This window comes from Corapipo altera, unplaced genomic scaffold (genome assembly GCF_003945725.1).
Source record: "Corapipo altera isolate COAL_440 unplaced genomic scaffold, ASM394572v1 151, whole genome shotgun sequence".
NCBI lineage: Eukaryota > Metazoa > Chordata > Aves > Passeriformes > Pipridae > Corapipo > Corapipo altera.
In genome coordinates, this window is record NW_020884976.1 from 1,323,056 (window position 1) to 1,341,412 (window position 18,357).

The 18,357-nt window shown below is 51.2% G+C and overlaps 1 protein-coding gene across 1 annotated transcript in view; it reads right to left on the bottom strand.

The window, feature by feature from the left end:
- The window catches only part of OSBP2 (oxysterol binding protein 2), a 102,448-nt gene that overhangs the window by 83,221 nt on the left and 870 nt on the right, over positions 1-18,357 (bottom strand).

Here is an 18,357-nt window from a genome sequence, read left to right on the forward strand (position 1 = left end):
TAGTCAGAGGGATGCAATCCAGGCTGCAATTCCCACCAGCCAGAGGGATGCAATCCAGGCTGCAATCCTTGCCAGCCAGAGGGATTCTGCAGCTTGGGTACTCACCACCTCCACAAATCATAGGAATATTCCCCTCCAAGCCATCCAGCAGCTTCCCAAGCCAGCTTCTGGGATAAACTCCTGCCCCCACACACAACCCAACACCAATGAGCCTCAGCAACACCACCCAAGCATGGATTTAGGGGAGACCTGGCCGTACACCTCTCCTGCCAGTGAGCAGTAAGCACAGCAATCTGGATTTCACCCTCCTTTCTCCAGTGCTTTCCCACTTCAGTTTGGCTGCAACACCCACCCCACTGAAGGGCAAGCTTTTCACAAGAAAAAACCTGGAAGACACGTTCTGCTCCACATCATTTACACATGGCCTGTGCTTCAGAGAGAAGGACAGCCCTCCAGAGGAGCTGGGGGCAGGTGATCTGTCAGACAATCCCCCCCTGCCGCAGTGCAGGACGCGGTGCCGCGCTCGGCCCTGGCACTGCCTGGCAGGAACAGGGACATCCCGGGAGCACGTTGTGCCAACGTCAGCACTGCACGAGTGGAGTCATCTCAGATGTGAGTGAGTTACATCAGCACACTCACTGCTGGGAAAGAGTGCGGGGGTAAGGGGTGGGCAGGGCGAGAAATCAGGCTGAAAGGGTTCTGCAAACAACACCCAGGATTCTCCCAGACTTCTTCTCCTAAATAAAAGAGGGGTAGAGCTGCTGGGTGGGCAGCACAAGTTGTGCCACTGGGCAACCTCCTCCCAATATATAACATATCTGAGCAGGGTGCCAAGTGTAGGGTCTCGTTTCCCAAGGCAGTGCTGTGTAAAGCCTGTACAAATGCACACAGACCTATAAATGCTGTTCCTGCCAAAATCAGAATCACAGTAAAAGGCACAGACAAGCTCCAGTTCCTTTCCCTTCATTCCCCAAAGAGGGATGTTCTGTTTCTGCAGTGCTCCCACTGACAAGACTCTCACCTCAAATACAAGGATACCCTAAAAACAACCCATGCAGCTGCACACCTTCAGGATTAGCTTTTATACCACATTTCTGCCTCTCTCACGTGCACAGTGCAGGTTTTCTGCCAGGAAACCTCAGCAGTGGGCAGGAGATAAACTCAGCCATAGTGCAGTATCAGCAAGTGCAGATATGGTCTGGCAAAGGGACTTTGTGTTGGGATTTTATGGAAAAAAAATGAAAAAATGAAACAAATTTTTAAAAAAATGACTCCCACTCCTCCCAGCACACTGTGCTATCTCCTCTGCAGCTCTGGAGAGGCCGATGGTGGCCCTGGCTGATAAGGATATCAGCCCTGCAAACACGGGCACCCAAAGGCTCCCTGAGGCACTGGTTTGGGTGGGACCCTTCCCCTGCTCCTGGGGTGAACCATCCCCCTGGCGTGCAGGGCAGCAGCAGCTCCTGTGCTGCTGTGACTTGGTACCACCCTGGCCTCGCTCCAGCCAACGCTGCTGCACCCCCCGAAATGGGCTCTTCCTCCTTCCCTTGCAGCAAGACCAGAATTAAAAGAACTCAGCACTGGGAAAGGGTTGGGAAAAGCTCAGTACGTGGTCAGAAGGAAACACCGCAGGAGCGTTCTGGAGCACCAAGTGTCCTCTCTGACAGCACAGGGACACTGCACAGGGACACTGCACAGGGACACTGCTGGCCAGCCCTGCTCAGAAACCAAACCACGAGCTCAGCAGCTTCCACAAATCCACTGCAGCATGGGACGGGAATGTTTGTGGGGAGCTGGGATCTGCACTGGAACTGGGAATAGCTGAGGGGAGCTGGGATCTACACAGGAACTGGGAATAGCTGTGGGGAGCTGGGATCTGCACTGGAACTGGGAATAGCTCAGGGGAGCTGGGATCTGCACTGGAGCTAAGAATGGGTTCTGTCCAGATCTACATCTCCTCCAAGGCCACTGCTGGCAGCTGTAACATTGGGCACCACCACAGAAAGCTCCTGGGGAGGCAGAGCTGTCTGCAGCACCTGCACTCCCTCACTGTGCTGTGAGTGCACTCATTTCCTCCCCTTTAGGCTCTTCAGAGAACCCCAGAATGGGTTGGGTGGGAAGGGACCTTAAAGCCCATCCAGTGCCACCCCCTGCCATGGGCAGGGACACCTCCCTCCCACTAGCCCAGGTTGCTCCAAGCCCCGTCCAACCTGGCCTTGGACACTTCCAGGGATCCAGGGGCAGCCACAGCTTCTCTGGGCAACCTGTGCCAGGGCCTCACCATGCTCCTCTCTGACTTGTTGCCCAGATGTAACTCCCTCAGTCCTCAGTGCAGGGGGATGTTCTGGTCACCACAAACCCGTCTGAGCAGGTGCCAAACTGCCCCCAGAGCCCGGCGCTCACACCCAGCCCAGCAGGGACATTGGCAGCTGCACAGGAGGCCTGTGCACACTCAGAGCTCCAGGGAACCCCATCAGAAACCCTCTTCACCTCTTCCAAAAACACCACAGGAAGCCCCCAGTCACCCTAGTTTGCTGTTTTCATTGCTTTCCAAGCAAATATGCCAAAGATCCAGAGGGGAAAAAACCCACCGAGACTCATGGGCTGTGCTGCTGCCGAAATAATCACATCAATGAACAGTTTATGAAAGTCTGGTGTAGATCCCACTGCCTCCAGAGCCATCAGGATAACCCAGGACCTGGGCCAGGCCTGGCTCACGTGCTTGGTGGCTCATTTTTAAGCGAGACCAAACAGTGAGTGACCACACACAAGGTTCATTTGACAAATATTCTTGCTGCACAAGGAATAAATGCACTGCAGCAATGAGAGCCTCAGGCAGTGATTTTTCTCGTTACAGCCTCTGTAAGTTTTTGCTGGTCCTTCATCCCTTGGGAATTGCATTAAAGGATCAGAATAAAGATCAGCCACAGTCAGCTCATATTTATATTTTCTCACCACCATGGCCAAGGACATAAGAGCACACAGGGTACAGCACAGCCAACATTAAGTACCATTTTTACTCCTATCCCATCAATTCCTATTCCACTTACAATATTCAGATTGGTCAAAAAAACCCTGTTTTCCCAGACTACAGAGTTCAGGGATATATTTGATTTGAGCACAAGACTCATCCCATCTTTCCAAGACCAAGTGTGGACAGAAGAGCTCACTTCCAAGAACTTTCCCATGCTGCAAGCAGCTCTCTTTGTGCAAGTTACCATCAATGTTAATGCTTTCAGTAGCAAATAAATTTCCCTCAGACACCACATGAATTATGGCCTGTGACCTCAAACATCACACTAAAGTCATCGCACTCCTGACTCCTTGTCAGCTTCGAAACAACACTCAATTATAGCACAGGATCTCCCTATGGATGAAATATTCCTTAGGGACAGATACCCAGATGCAGAATCTCTTGCTGTATGAAATATTCCCTAAGGATTGATATCCAGATGCAAAGCCCACACGGTTGCACATATTTCTTCCTCTATTTTAAGGCACAGAAAGAAAGATGAAACTTCCCATCTAAAACCCAAACTGCTGCTTCTCAGCCCTTGTCTTTGGATTCCTCTGTTCAACAACTACTTTACTCCAGGTTTCTGTGCTGCAGGGTGTGAGGTTGGTTTCAGGTGTGTGCCCAGTGCAGGTTTGCACAGAGGTTCCTTCAGTTCCATCTTCTCCCCGAACAGGACACGCAGCTGCCTCTGCTCAAGGCAAACACCCAACAGCAGCCAACAGCAGCAACTTCTGTGGCCTCCTGAGACCACCCAGATCTTTATTCCGTGACAAACCCGAGCTCAGCTCTACAATCACCATATCCCAGGTTTGGGAGCAGTTACCAGCCTTGCAGAACACATTCCAGGGGCCAGGAAATTGCCACTTGAGTCTGAGCAGAAGGGAGCATGACCTTGAATACTGCAAGAGAAACTGCTGCACACAAGGTGCCTCCAGGACCTTCATTACCCAGGAAATGATCAGCTGATCCTTGGAGGACGTGCTCCTGAGGAGTGAGGAGGTCAGCAGTCCTGAACAGCAGGATTTTCAGAGGGGAAATGAAAGCAGCACAGCGAGTTGTGTCGGCAGTGTGACTGCGAGGGGCAGCGTGGCACAGTGTAAGACCTTTCCCATCCCTTATGGTACAACCCAAAACATAAAAAAGCACTGGCAGCTGGCATTCCAGCCACTGCAGATGCCAAGAGCTTTATTTAAAATAGAAATTGAGAGTTAACTGCTTACTGGGATTGGGACTAATGGTGCTCCTGGATCAAACCCTGCAGACACTCAAGTGACCTTGGCCAACAACTTTGGGACAGACCTGGCACATCTCAGCTGCTTCCCTGTGAGACCGAGTGCCTTTCAGCACTGCGTGCCTGTCGCAGTGAAAGGACACAGGGAATGGCTTCCCACTGCCAGAGGGCAGGGACAGATGGGAGACTGGGAAGGAATTGTTCCCTGTGAGGGTGGGGAGGCCCTGGCACAGGTTGCCCAGAGAAGCTGTGGCTGTCCCTGGATCCCTGGAAGTGTCCAAGGCCAGGTTGGACGGGGCTTGGAGCAACCTGAGCTGGTGGAAGGTGTCCCTGCCTATGGCAGGGAGTGGGATGAGGTGAGCTTTAAGGTCCCCTCCCACCCAAACCATTCTGGGATTCTATAATCCAAGTAATGCCAATACTCTGCTTTGGGATCAGTGTTCAGGGGAGGTACCTTTTCTGCAAAAGTCCTACAGATACTGACTGTGGGTTACCAGGAACAGAGGAGTCAAACACACGGCCAAGAGGGAAAGCAAAGTCAGTGACCTTCCCCAGGGAGGGCTCTCACGGGCAGACAAGGATGAGTTACAGCTTTAACAAAATTTCCCAAGTGCTCAGTCCAGGCTCTTGGTGTTATTTCAGTGCATTGTGTTGCAAGACAACGTGTATGGTGCAATAAGATGCTCAGTGGTTTTAGAGCAGCACCATTCCAGCTGTTTCAGCACAGTCCAAGTCCTGCCCTCCGCTCCCATCCCACCCCCTGCCCCTCTGGCTCCAGCCAAGCCAAGCCCTTGTCCTCCCAGCCAGCCCTTCACAGGACACCTCCCAACCTGCTCAAGACCAACCAGCTGCCATCCCACCCCTCTCCTCCACACAGGAAAGGTTCAGCACTTCATCCAAAGTTACTCCCTTCCATTCCAGCAGCCACTCTGGGAAGCCAAAGGGCTTCCAAAGCAGCCTGCTGGACATGTACCACAAAGGGCAAACAAGTAAATCATGGTTTGGACTGGAAAGGATGTTAAAGCTCATCCTGTTCCATCCTCTGCCACAGGCAGGGACACCTTCCACTAGCCCAGGTTGCTCCAAGCCCTGTCCAACCTGACCTTGGACACTTCCAGGGATCCAGGGGCAGCCACAGCTTCTCTGGGCAACCTGTGCCAGGGCCTCCCCACCCTCACAGGGAACAATTCCTTCCCAATATCCCATCAAACCCTGCCCTCTGGCAGTGGGAAGCCTTTGGTCTTGTGGGGACTCTTGGGTTCTGTCACTCCAGGCCCTTGCCCAAAGTCCCTTTCCAGCCTTCTTTTAAGCCACCTTTAGGGGGTTTTTTTGCACGAGCAAAACCCCATTTTGCACGTTGCTTGTCCAGACACCCCCCAGCCCACCCACCTGCTGGGGCTCCTGGGAAGCAGCAGGATTTTGCCAGCAGGTCCCAAAGCCCCAGTGCAGTTCCAGGCCCTGGTGCTTCACAGAGGACATGAAAACCTTGGGTCCCTGAGTGCCTGAGAGCTCATGTCCAGCAGTTCCCGTCACAGGGACAGGGCTGGGAACAGGTTATTTTTAGCCCTCAGCCTCAGCAGAATCCATTTCCGTAGGAGCCGCATCCAACGCTCCCCTCCTCCAAACACCTCCTCCTCTGCCTCCCCAACAACTGCAACCCCAGAGTGCTGGGATACAACACAGGGCTCTGGTTGCTCCTCAGGACAAATTCCACCGGAGGAAGGAAGGAGAGAGGTAACAAGAGAGCAAACACACACACACTGGGTGCTTTGCCAGCGCAGAGAAACAACAGGGAAAACAGGAGAAGCAGCAGACATTTGCCGTGTGCCTCAGCAGCTCTCCCTGCAGTGATCCACACTCCCAGTGGATCCCCAGACAGGGACAGATCCACCTGCAACAACAAACACCACAAGTTCACCCAGCACCAGAAGGAAAACAGCTCTCCAGAGCTTTTCCACAGCTTTATGTTTGCTCCAGCCAACAGCAGGGAGATGAATGCTGGTCTGCAGCTTTAAACTTATATATTATAAACCTTATACAAACATTTCTACAGAAAGAAAAGGCCAAGCTGGGCCTAGAACACCCTCTGTATCCACGTGTTCCTCAGAGTGACTCCAAGAAGTGGCTCATGTCCCCTCTGTCCAGCAGCTGCCAGGAAGGACCCCAAGCCCTGGGGGTCTCAGCCCAGCAAATTCTGCCATGGGAAGGATTCCACCAAAGGAGTCCAAAGCACTGCAGGATGGACGTGGGAAGCGTTCCCAGGGAAGGAGGAAGAGCCCAGTTGGGCTGCAGAGGAACACAGTTCAGTGCTCAGCTGGTTTCCAGAGCAGAGCCACATGCAGGTGACAAATAAAGCTGTGTTCAGCCTCCTCTTTCCTTCCCAGGATCCACCAAACTGCTTTCAAGCATAAAAACTCATCTTTCTTACTTTCTCTACCCATTTTTATTTAAACCTTCAATTTTCTGTTTATTTTTTATTTTACCAGGGGTAAAAGGCAATGCTGGAAGAGAGGACAGAAGCCAGGCTAGTGTAGGGAATCAAATGGTCCCATATCAACACATTCCAGGAGCTGGACTTCAATGATCCCTGAGGGTCCCTTCCAACACAGGATATTCCACGATTCTATGACATTAAGGAGCACACACCAGTGAAAAGCAGCACAATGCCCTTTTCCCAAGTAAGCAAGTGGGATCACATCAAATCCACGCTCACTTAAGCTGAGCTGTTCCAACTACAACACTTGCACATGGGAGCAGATTCTTTTTATAGAGACCTGGTGCAGCACAAACATTTCTTGTGAGGTTGGATTTAAGGGATAAAGGTGCCCATCACAGCAGGCAGAAGGATGTGCCCTCACAAACAGGGACTTGAAGCACCTCTGCTGGGTTTACATCAAAGCAGCAGTTCCATAAATAAACCACAATCTCTAAATTAAAAACTCCACTAATGGTGTAATGGTATATTTCAAATTTGCAAATTAAAAATACACCTCATGATAACAGTGGATTTTATATACAAGCCACATAGGACACAGGGCTCACTGGATTTAACTTATTCCCTTTACAAGGCAAATGGAAAACAGCAGGAATATTTAAAGGATGGTGTCTTGAATGTGAAACAAAACTTTAATTCCCTCCATACCCATGAGGATGCCTCACTTCAGGACAATGTCTGTGGGATTAGAGACCACTTATTATTGGTGTTTTAACTACTTTACAAGTTCTTCTTCCTAAAATTACAGGAATTGTAAATCTTCATGGAAACAAACACCTTGGACCAAGTTCCCAACATTAAAAACACACTACATTAACGCTGAGAGAATTGGGATTGTTCAGCCTGGAGAAGAGAAGGCTCCAGGGAGAGCTGAGAGCCCCTTGCAGGGCCTAAAGGGGCTCCAGGAGAGCTGGAGAGGGACTGGGGACAAGGGATGGAGGGACAGGACACAGGGAATGGCTTCCCACTGCCAGAGAGCAGGGATAGATGGGAGATTGGGAAGGAATTGTTCCCTGTGAGGGTGGGGAGGCCCTGGCACACGTTGCCCAGAGAAGCTGTGGCTGCCCCTGGATCCCTGGAAGTGTCCAAGGTCAGGTTGGACGGGGCTTGGAGCAACCTGGGCTAGTGGGAGGTGTCCCTGCCCATGGTAGGGGGTGGGATGAGATGGGCTTCAAGGTCACTTCCAAACCAAACCATTCCATGATTCCATGATTCAAACTCATGCAGCTCCTCCAGCTGTTCCAACCCCCGGCCTGACCCTGTGGAATGCCAGGCACAGCAGCCACGTGATGATCCCAGTGCTTCCTACAAATGCATCACTGACTCCCTGCAGCATCCACAGTCTCCACTGCCAGCAGAATTTGACTCTCAAAACCACTCAGGCTGTTCAGGTTTTGTGCACTTGGAACTCAAATGTACAAATCCCGATGGAATCAGTCCCATTCCCACAGCACGTGCTCCATGCTTGTAGCAGGGGGTGGCAGGTAATAAATTAACCTGTAACGGCCCCAAAACACAGAATATCAACTATGGGCAGTCTGAGATTTCACTCCTGTGCTGTGAAGAGACCTTAGGGCTGCAGATGTGCAGCAGAATTCATTCCAATCCAGTAATTGTGTGTGCTGGGACATGGAACTGCAGCCTCTGCAGGTACTTACAAGCGACAATTCCTGGCTGGATGTCTGCAGGTTGGAAGGAGGGAAAAATGAGTTTGTTACAGGGTAAAAGGATTAATTTCTAGATCTCTGCAAGTCAACTTCCAAATTTAAAAGTAAACTTCCAAGCAGCTTGCATCCATAATTTTTTGAATTGGAAGTCTTTATTGCTTTCCTTGTGGTGTAAAGGAAAGAAACAGAGGAAGAGGCAGATGCCTCACCCAGTGCAGACTCCATGTTTACTTACATAAAAACGCAGGTTCCTGGGAAAACAGTTCCAGGGCAGCACCCAGCTGGGACATCCCAGAGACTGCACAGGCAAAAAAATAGGAAAATTCCTATCCTTCAGCTCCTAAGCCAATCCCACTCCTAAAGGGATCAGAAACCCAACCAGGTCTTTGCCTCCTCAAGTGTTCCAGCAAGACACTGTATTTATTAGAAGTTTTAAGAGATAAAACTATGATAGAGCAGCAAAGCACAGCTTAATCCCATCCTAAGTTTAGCTTGACAATCCTCAGGCTGTCCCAGTGTCAGGAAGATATCCTTCCCTCAATTTAGGGTGCCATGGAAGTGGGGAACTCTATGAACAGACACAGGAACCACCGGGGCTCCAGGACAAGCCACAGACGTGACACAGCTTTTCTTCACCCCCATCAGCATCCAGAGAGCTGAAGGTAAACTTACTGTCAGAAACCAAACTACCATAGAATGGTACATGAAATGTGTCTGGAAGGCACCTCAGGAGGCCTCAGGTCCAGTCTCCTGCCCTGAGCATCCGCATCCAAATCAGGTTGCTCAGTACCCCATGTATCCACAGCTGGAATAGTCAAGAGTTCCCTCTAGACCCCAAGTGTTCAGCCCTCACTCCCAGCTAAACACGTTTCCATGTGTCCATGCAGGATTTCCCATGTGCTGGTACCAGCCTACTGTCTCCTCCTGAGAGAGCAGAGCCGGGCTCTGTCCTCTCACACCCTCATCACAGAGCTGTGGGTCTCCCCTCTCCTCCCCTGCTCCAACCTGAGAACACTCACATCCCTTCTTCCCTCCAGCCTCACCCTGGGACCCCCAAACCAGACCCACAGCCCAGCCAGGGCACCCAGTGCTGAGCAGAGGGGACGGGTCCCTCCCTCGACACGCTGCACCTCTGCTGAGCAGCCAAACCACCACTGACCTCTGGCAACTCCTGGTCACCTTGTTTTTCCCAAGGGCTCTTCTGCAAAGCTGCTTCGAGCCAGGAACCCCAGAGCAAGGCTGGTGTTTGCCTCTGCTGAACATCACAGGGCTCCCACTATCCTGTTACTCCAGCCTGCCATGGTCCCTCTGAAATCCAGACTTGTGACCTCTCTGCTCCACTTGGCATCACCCACAGCCCGGCTGGGAGGGCACTCACCCATTAATAATGACATTATACAGCAAATACTGTGACTAATGGAGTGGAATCTCATCACATCTACCAAAAACCAATCAAATCATAGGTACTCCTAATCAATCCCTGAGAGGAAATGGCTCCTGGGAGCACAAACACCACACCAGGTTCCAAAGGGAGTCCCACAGCTCATGGTAAGACAATGAAAGTCCAGTTCTGTGGGGGAGTTCATAGTGCTGTGCATGATCAGTACAAGTTACACAGTATTATGATGATTTTCACCTTTGTACCATCACAAAATCACTTTTGGTTTGAGCACTCTCTTCTTCCTTCTTATAAAAATTCCATCCCAGGGAGCCCAAAGTAGCCTCTCCCCCACACAGACCACAGAGACCCAACGGACAAGGAATGGCAAACACTGCTGGGATAAAATAAAGCCAGGGATTAGTCTCACCTCACCACACCCTATAAACCTGCAGTGCCTTTTGCTCTACAAGCTGTGCTGGGAACCAACTCACTGGAAACCTGGGAATGATAAACAGCGGATAAACAGCGTCCAGCATCAGGCACAGCAACCTGCAGGTTTGGAAACAGCAAAGCTGGGAGGTCTCACTCTTCCAAAAATACAGGATGGGGCTGCTGAACAACACACCCTGACACCAGGCACACGGCACCACCTGAGGGCTCCCAGCCAGAGCCTCCAGAAAGGACTTCAAACCAAAGGCTGAAACTCTGGAATCACAGAACGTCCTGAGTTGGGAAGAACCCATCAGGAACATCCAGTCCAACCCCTGGCCCTGCACAGACACCCCAGTAATCCCACCCTGTCCCTCAGAGTGTTGTCCAAACCCTCCTGGAGCTCTGGCAGCCTTGGGGCTGTGCCCACTGCCCTGGGGAGCCTGGGCAGTGCCCAACCAGCCTCTGGGGGAAGAAGCTTTGCCTGAGATCCCACCTGAGCCTGCCCTGACACAACATCACTGACTCCTCACGAGCTGAGAGCACAGGTGACATCCCCACCTGCTGCATGGCAACTCCACATTTCTGTGACAAAAAGGTGCTTCTTTAATCCTGTGGTCTCCTGCACAGTCCTGGAAAGCAGAGGCATGTCCCAGGCACCCACGTCCATGCTGCAGCCAAATCCACCCAAACTCACCCCATCTTCCGAACTCGGACCGGTGTATTTTTCACACGCCTCCAAGAAGAGCCACCACTCCTGACAGTTGCAGAAGACCTGAAAAAAAAAGTTTGTGGAACCACCCCTGTGCATTTCACAGGAAAAGAGAAACTTCAAAAATCATGAAGATTCCCAGAACTGGGGAATTAGTTGCCATGGATATTTGCTGCTGTGACAAATACTCTAATTCTGTGCTCGGGTGAGTGACAGGCACAAAGTACCAAGTCAGCTGGGAACACCAACATGGAATAGCTGCAAACACGGTGGCACTCGCTGCCCCATGGCACTGGGAGCGGCCCTGAGGAAACAGAGCAATGGACCCAAATGTATCACCAGCACCAGGAGCCCAAGTGACCTCCCAAAGGAGCTTTGCTCCCATCCAGGTCACCACTGCCAGCCCCTGTGTCACATCTGTGGCTGTGCCATGGGAAGGAGTTTGCTGTTCTTTAGGAGCCCATCCAGCCACAGTGTTCAGGTGTCAGTGCCAACCAACCAGCCTGAACTGAGAGGGTCTTACACATGCCAGGAATACACAACCTGCAGGTCCCAAGGGCAACATTCTCCCGCTCTGTTTCTTATAAAGTTCCCAGCAGAAACCTGCTCTATCTATTAATAACAGCCTAAGAATCACTGCTTTGGGTTAAAGCAGGAAAAGAGAAAGGCACAGACTCCTACCCCCCATATTTACCCCCACATGCATTGCAGAAGCTGCTTTAACCAGCCACGCGTGCCCAGACAGTGCTCTCATCCAAAAGATTTGGAGAATTAAGACTATTTTTAGGGAATGAAGGACCTCCCCCTGAGTCACCACAGGGACATACATCTATCCGGTCGTGATTCAAAACAGAAATAGCCTTGAAGAGTTAGATAAAGATTAAAAAAAAACCAGCAGAGTGAATAGAAACACAGTTTGGCCCGGCAGGGTGTGAAAGGAAGGGCAGCTGGATGCAGGGAAAACACAGGTGACAAGGGGTTGTGACACAGGGGTTGTGACACGATGGTGCTGACATGGCAGCAGCTCCACCACTGCCCGAGTCAGCACCGAGAGCTGCAGGACAACCTGCGAGCAGCTCCAGCCCTGTCACACCCCGAGCAGCACCACCGGGGACAGCAGGAGGCCAGGCCGGGTCACAGCACAAGCCAGGGACAAACCAGCACTGCCAGGAGCCCGGGGAAGTGAATCCCAAGTGTCTGGCACGGGACCAAGGAGGAGATTTGTTCTGAATTGTTCTGCTCTCGGCGCGGGGCTGTCAGTGCCGCACGGTCCCACGCTCCCCATCTGCATGTTTAATTCCGCCGCTGATCCGCTGGCAGCCCGAGGGCTCAGCGCTGGCCCTGTGAGTCAGCAATCACTGCCCCGGCACCACGGCACAGCCGGCTCTGTTCTCCTCCTCCAGCTCTGCCTGCCCAGCCCGCAGCCGGCACACACAGGAATATTATGTCATTAATTATTAAACGAGCTTTTTGAGCAAAACCAAACAAAGGCTGATGTAAAGTGTAGGAAAGATCCCTGCCAACGTGCTGTAGGAATGATTATGATAATTGAATGGCATAATAAGGGTCTGAAGGGATATTTAACACCTCCAGTTAGCTCAGGTTTGGAAGAACTATCCTATTTAGGGATAAATCTCCAGGATGCTGCCTGCCTGCTCTCCTGACAACTCACATTTCAGGGTGAGCTGTGGGCCATCAGCACTAGAGCTGAACAGACCTACAGGGAGAAAAGGGCTCTGATATCACTGATAACACTTCAGTTACCTAATATTACCAGGGTGGGTTACCCAGCTACAACAATCGATACACAAGCACAAACAATACTGAGAAGCTCAACAGTCTGACCCCGCTGCAGCATCAATCAACCTACAAGTAAGGAGTGTCCATGGTGTTCAGAGATGAGTTACAGAGCTTGCTGCACTGGTTGAAAACTCCTGTTTGGGAGGAAATCAAGCAGGATACAAGGGATATTACAGGGGAAAGCACAGCAGGTTCCTCACATTACTCCTGACAAGAAAGATCAGCTCCTTCCCGGTGACTCACTGTGGGCACAGAGGATGACAGGCCGTGCAAGCACCAACTTAAACCTGTAACTGGAGCAAGTCAGGATGGAGCTGAATACATATCTCCCTGGAAAAAGACAGGGAGAGGAGCTACAGCCAAGAGGCAGGTGATGGCAGTCACCTCTGGAGCCAAAGAGAGCTCCTGGAGCACCCGGCAGCACAAGGACCGAGGGCTGGAGAGAGTTATCCAGGGCTGAGCACAGCCTTGGATGTCCTGAGGCACAGACAGCCCACTCCAACCTCTGCTCCTCAGCACGGCCCTGGATGTCCCAGAGCAGGGCCAGCCCACTCCAAAGGCAGAGCTGAAAAAGGCAGAGCTGAGGCAGCTCCAGCACCCTGTGGGAGAGACAAAGGGCTGGGCAGTGACCCCCTGCTCTTGACAGGGACAGCAGAGGGGCACAGACACCCACGTGTGCTCCAGCAATGGAAGCTGGGACAACTGAGACCAGAAATGGGTGCCAGGCACCTCACCCTGGTGACAACCTGAACAGCTGAGCCCATGAACACACTTCACGCCTGCAAACTGCTCCAGGAGGGAAAACTGCAGTGTGAGCAACACTACCTGAGGGTTCCCCACACGACTGACCTTGAGACAGCAACACAGGCTGCTGCTGCTCCACAAGAACAGCAGTGCTCTGCCCCTCTCAAAGTTTAGTTCTGCACAAGACAAGACAGTTATTTCTGCTACGATTTCATCAAATGAAGCATTTGGGCCAGTACAGAGTCACAGAAATTCAGAATGGTTTGGGTTGAAAGGGATTTTTAAAGCTCATCCCATCCCACCCCCTGCCATGGGCAGGGACACCTTCCACTAGCCCAGGTTGCTCCAAGCCCCTTCCAACCTTGCCATCCCTTCCAGGGATGGAACAAATCAATCAACTATACTTGATTTAAGATGATATGGGTAGAAATAAAGCATCAACAGAGTTCACAGCTCTCACTGCAGTTTGCAGCCAGCAAACAGAACCAGGCAGCAGCTGTAAAACCCCTCACACAGCACCAGTAACCAGGCCATGACAGAAACATCCTTAAGGACAAGATCCATGTCTGACACCCTCCTGCAGCATCAGCAGTAGCTGCTGTTTGGAGTCAAGTGATGCCAACCCCCTCCACAGCACCATCCTGGGAGCAGAGCAATCCAGGCTGGAAGCAGCAGCCCAAAGAGCATCACTGCCCTCGCCCCACAGCACCCCCGGAATGCCACATGGACATGCCATGTCCCCACGGAGCTGTGCCAGCACCCTGTCCCCAGGGACACAGCACAGGGAGGAGCTGCCTCCAGCATGGGCAAACAATGAGCAAGGAGCAACAGCAAAGCACCATATGGATGCAGCAAGTGCCATGGGAAAACAAGATGACTGGGAACACCAATTATTAATCACTGTTTAAAAACAAGGAGCTCAAAGTCACCCAGGAGCTCCAGGGCTCTCCTGGAAACTTCCATGCTCCAGCACCCAAGGGTGACAAACACTCCAGGACTTGTCTGCAGAGGGAGGAGGTGTTACAAAAATCATTCTAGGAGACTGTATTGCCTCATTTTATTATGTACAAGCTAAATATAAGGAAATGTTTCTCCCCCAAGGTTGGTCCAACACTGGAAGAGGGGTGTGGAGAGGCTCTGCAATCTCGTACCTTGGAGATTTCAGGGTCTGGAGCAGCAGGAGGGGCTGAGGGAGCTGGGGGGGGCTCAGCCTGGAGAAAAGGAGGCTCAGGGGGGACCTTCTCACTCTCTGCAACTCCCTGACAGGAGGGAGGGGGTGTCGGGCTCTGCTCCCAGGGAACAAGGGACAGGAGGAGAGGAAATGGCCTCAAGTTGTGCCAGGGGAGGGTCAGGTTGGGTATTGGAAAATTTCTTAATAGAAAGGGTTGTCCAGCCCTGGCACAGCTGCCCATGCCAGGGCTGGAGTAACCTTCCCTGGAGGGATTTAAAAGCTGTGTGCATGTGCCACTTGAGGACACGGGTTAGTGGTGGCCTTGACAGTGCTGGTTGGACTCAATGATCTCAGAGGGGTTTGCCAACCCAAATGACTTTGTGATTCTGTGACATCCAAACCTCAGCAGCTCCTGAGGTTTGAGCAACCTCACTGGGAGGCCCTACATGGAACAGGCTCTGGATTAGAGGTTCCAAGGTCTCTTCTGGAAGCCCCCAGTTCCCTCCAGGTCTCTTCTATCAGCAGCAGTTTTCAAGCTGAACTCCTCACCTCAGCTTTCAGTGGAGTCTCAGCACGAGAAGCAAGAAAAACCCCTCTGGGTTGTGATCAAGCCCTTACAATGCCAGCCAAGAGTTAATTGCTGGATGAACAAAGCTGGTGAATGCTGCTCTGGGAAACAGCTTTTCCAGGGAAATGAGCTGCAGGATAAAACCCAGACAAGACAGCTGAACCGCCCCAGGCACCCAGCACTGCTCTAAGAGCAGAGCCATGAGGGGAGTTAATGCTGCTCACTGGAGAAGCCTTTCACTCCACAACAATGACCACATCACACAGCACGATGTGGTTTTCCCCTCTCCATTTGCCACTGCTTTTGTTGTTCCATCCTGTGCCCATAAAAAGCACTGCTGGGGGCTCTTCAGACACCCAACCCACAGGTAACCAGCTGCAGAGCAACCCACAGAGGAGCCAACACGAAACCTGAGCCCTGAAAGGTGAGAAAGCTGCTGGGAGAACAGACACTCATCGCATCGATGATCACATGAGCCAATCCTTGATGAGTTAATACTCACCTGAAGATCCTCTCTAATCTCCTTGAAAACACTTATCTGTTCAAGGTGATTAGATTCTCTCATACAGAGCCGCTAATTATAGATAATGATAAATCTGAGTGGCAGAGGAGTTCAGAGAGGGAGTTTGGATCATTAGCAAGTCAAGCAGACGAGTCCTGCCATCCCCAAACTGCCCTCCCACACCAGCATCACTGCTGATTTCCAAATCAGCCAGAAAACCTCGTCAAAAACCAACCTAAGAGGGGCCATCAACGAAATTAAAATGGTCCAACTATCTAGGAGCTTTCTAAATCCACACACCTCCCTCCAGAGGAGGGTTCTGCACAGGAAGTCTGCAAGAATTCCTCAGTTGTTATTTTCCACAGGTTTAGAGTACACACAAAGCAAAAGCACATGAAGCTTTGCTGGCAGCAAGACCTGATGTCTTCATTGATGTAGCAGAGATACAGGAGGCTTTAAATACTCCAGTGGGGGAAAAGGGAAGCTTTAATTTGGCAAACTGTCCCTGTGAAACCAATGGGGCAGCAAAGAGGCATCACACCTGGCTGCTGGAGTAAACCACACAGAGTAGCTCCCAAAGGATGGCACAGAGCCCACACACACAGAGGCACGACCAGATCCCCAGGGAACACCCAGGATTTCAAGAGCTCAACTCTACAAACAAAAGTCCTACCAGGAATCACCAGGAATCACAGGCAGAGACAGGCTGGGGTTTAAAGCTAAAGAGCGAACAGCAGGAAATCCAAATGAAACAAAAAGCTCCAATCTGGAACAAAATCAATCCACACAAGGAGGCAGCTTCCCCAGTCTGGATGATTTTAGAGCATAAGCAAAGTGAAGTTTCTATGAGGCTACTCCTGAGCAGCCAGCAGCTAAATCAGGTGGGTTGTGCAGCCAAACTCCAGCTACCAAGGTGACAAAACAAGGAGAGTGCAGCAGTTCACCTGCAAGGACACAAAAGGACACCTCTGGCATGGACCTGCCGAGCTGGGAAGGACACAAAGAGCCAGCAGAAAGCAAGACCTGTGGCTCACAGAATGCCAGAAACCTTTATAGAATATATATAAATATAGATATATCCTGTGTGTCAGTGAAACAGGCAGCAGTCCCTGTCCTGCCTGGGCTGTCTGCTCACAGGGAAGGTCAGTGAAAACACACAGCCTGATGCCTGAAGCTGCCTCAGTCCTGCCAGTGACCTGGAAGTTATATCAGAACAAAACTGCCAGTTTTTACCCCAGACTGCCTCCCAGGAACACTCTGAGATGGGCAATTCCAGCTGACACAGCCACTGTTCCAGAGCACTGGGTTTGAAGAGTATCATGGAGGTTTTTCTCCATCTAAGAAAGATTTTACCACGTGTTCTGCACTGTATTTTTGTACTCCTGACTCACAACCAAATTAATTCAGTTGTCATCAAGCCCAGCAATGAAAAGAAGCACAAAATCCTCCAGCATCCCTGGAGCAGCTGCTGCAGGTCTGCCCTGCCTGAAAGCTCCACAAAGTTTCAACTCCTTCTCATGCTGCTCAGAATAATTTCCTTGGGTGTTTCTGTTTGGTGTTTCAGCCTAAAACAGATCAAATTGTCTTAAAATAAACCCGGTTGTTCCCATCTAAAATAATGCTGTTGAAGAAAACCACTTGTTTGCTCATGACAGACTTGGCATCAAAACAGAAAAATAATATTCTGACATGGTTATAAGTGGAGCATTAACTCCAACAGCCTCTTGGAGCCACACAGCTCTGGGGGGCGGATCTGGGGCAGAGTTAAAACATTCCAGAAAGGATTACAAGCAAATTAGCTGAATTACTGGGAGGTAACTTCATTCTTGTGGGGGTGTTTTTGTTTGGCTTAAGTTCTTGGGGAGTTTCAAACAACTCCAAGTAGATAAACACATCGCTGAACTTCTGCCCTGTTACCTGCCACAGTCTGACCCCAGGACCAAGGTTCCAGATGTTTCTTAGAGCTGGAGGAGTTTATAGTCACACCTGACAGGGAGCTGAAGCTCTGGGATCTGCTTCAGGCTACGTGTCAGCAGCTGGAGCAGAGAGGAAATCAGCTGATGAACTTTGTGTCGGGAGGAAAAACAGCTCTGGCGTAGCCTTCACAGAGAATTCCTCTCTCAGAGGGTTTGGCACTTTAAAGACTTATTCTTTATAAAGCTCAACCATCTTCAATATCTGGGATTGCTTCCGTGTCCTGAAGTACAGCCAACATCTGTTCCACAATACTGAAGGTGACAGAGCATTTGTGTTCCAAGTGACAAGAATAAACACGATCCACAGAGTGGTTTGGGTTGGAAGGGACCTTAAACCTCACCTCATTCCACCCCCTGCCATGGCCAGGGACACCTTCCTAAAGGATAAAAACACCAACATCCACGTTAGTGTTTTCAGCACTGAGCTGAGACACAAAGCACAAGAGAACCTCCAGGGATGACATCACTTTGGATCCCAGCTCGCAGCCTCGGGGCGTCTGACACGCTCCTCGCTGAGCCCACAGCCCGTCTGACAGCACAGAGAGCCAGGCTGGAATCTCTGCCGAGTGCTGGAGCTTCCCTCCTTCCCTCAGGAACGCAGCCGGAGCCCGGGCTGCCTTCCCAGGCACAACAGCCCATCCCAGGCACAACAGCCCATCCCAGGCA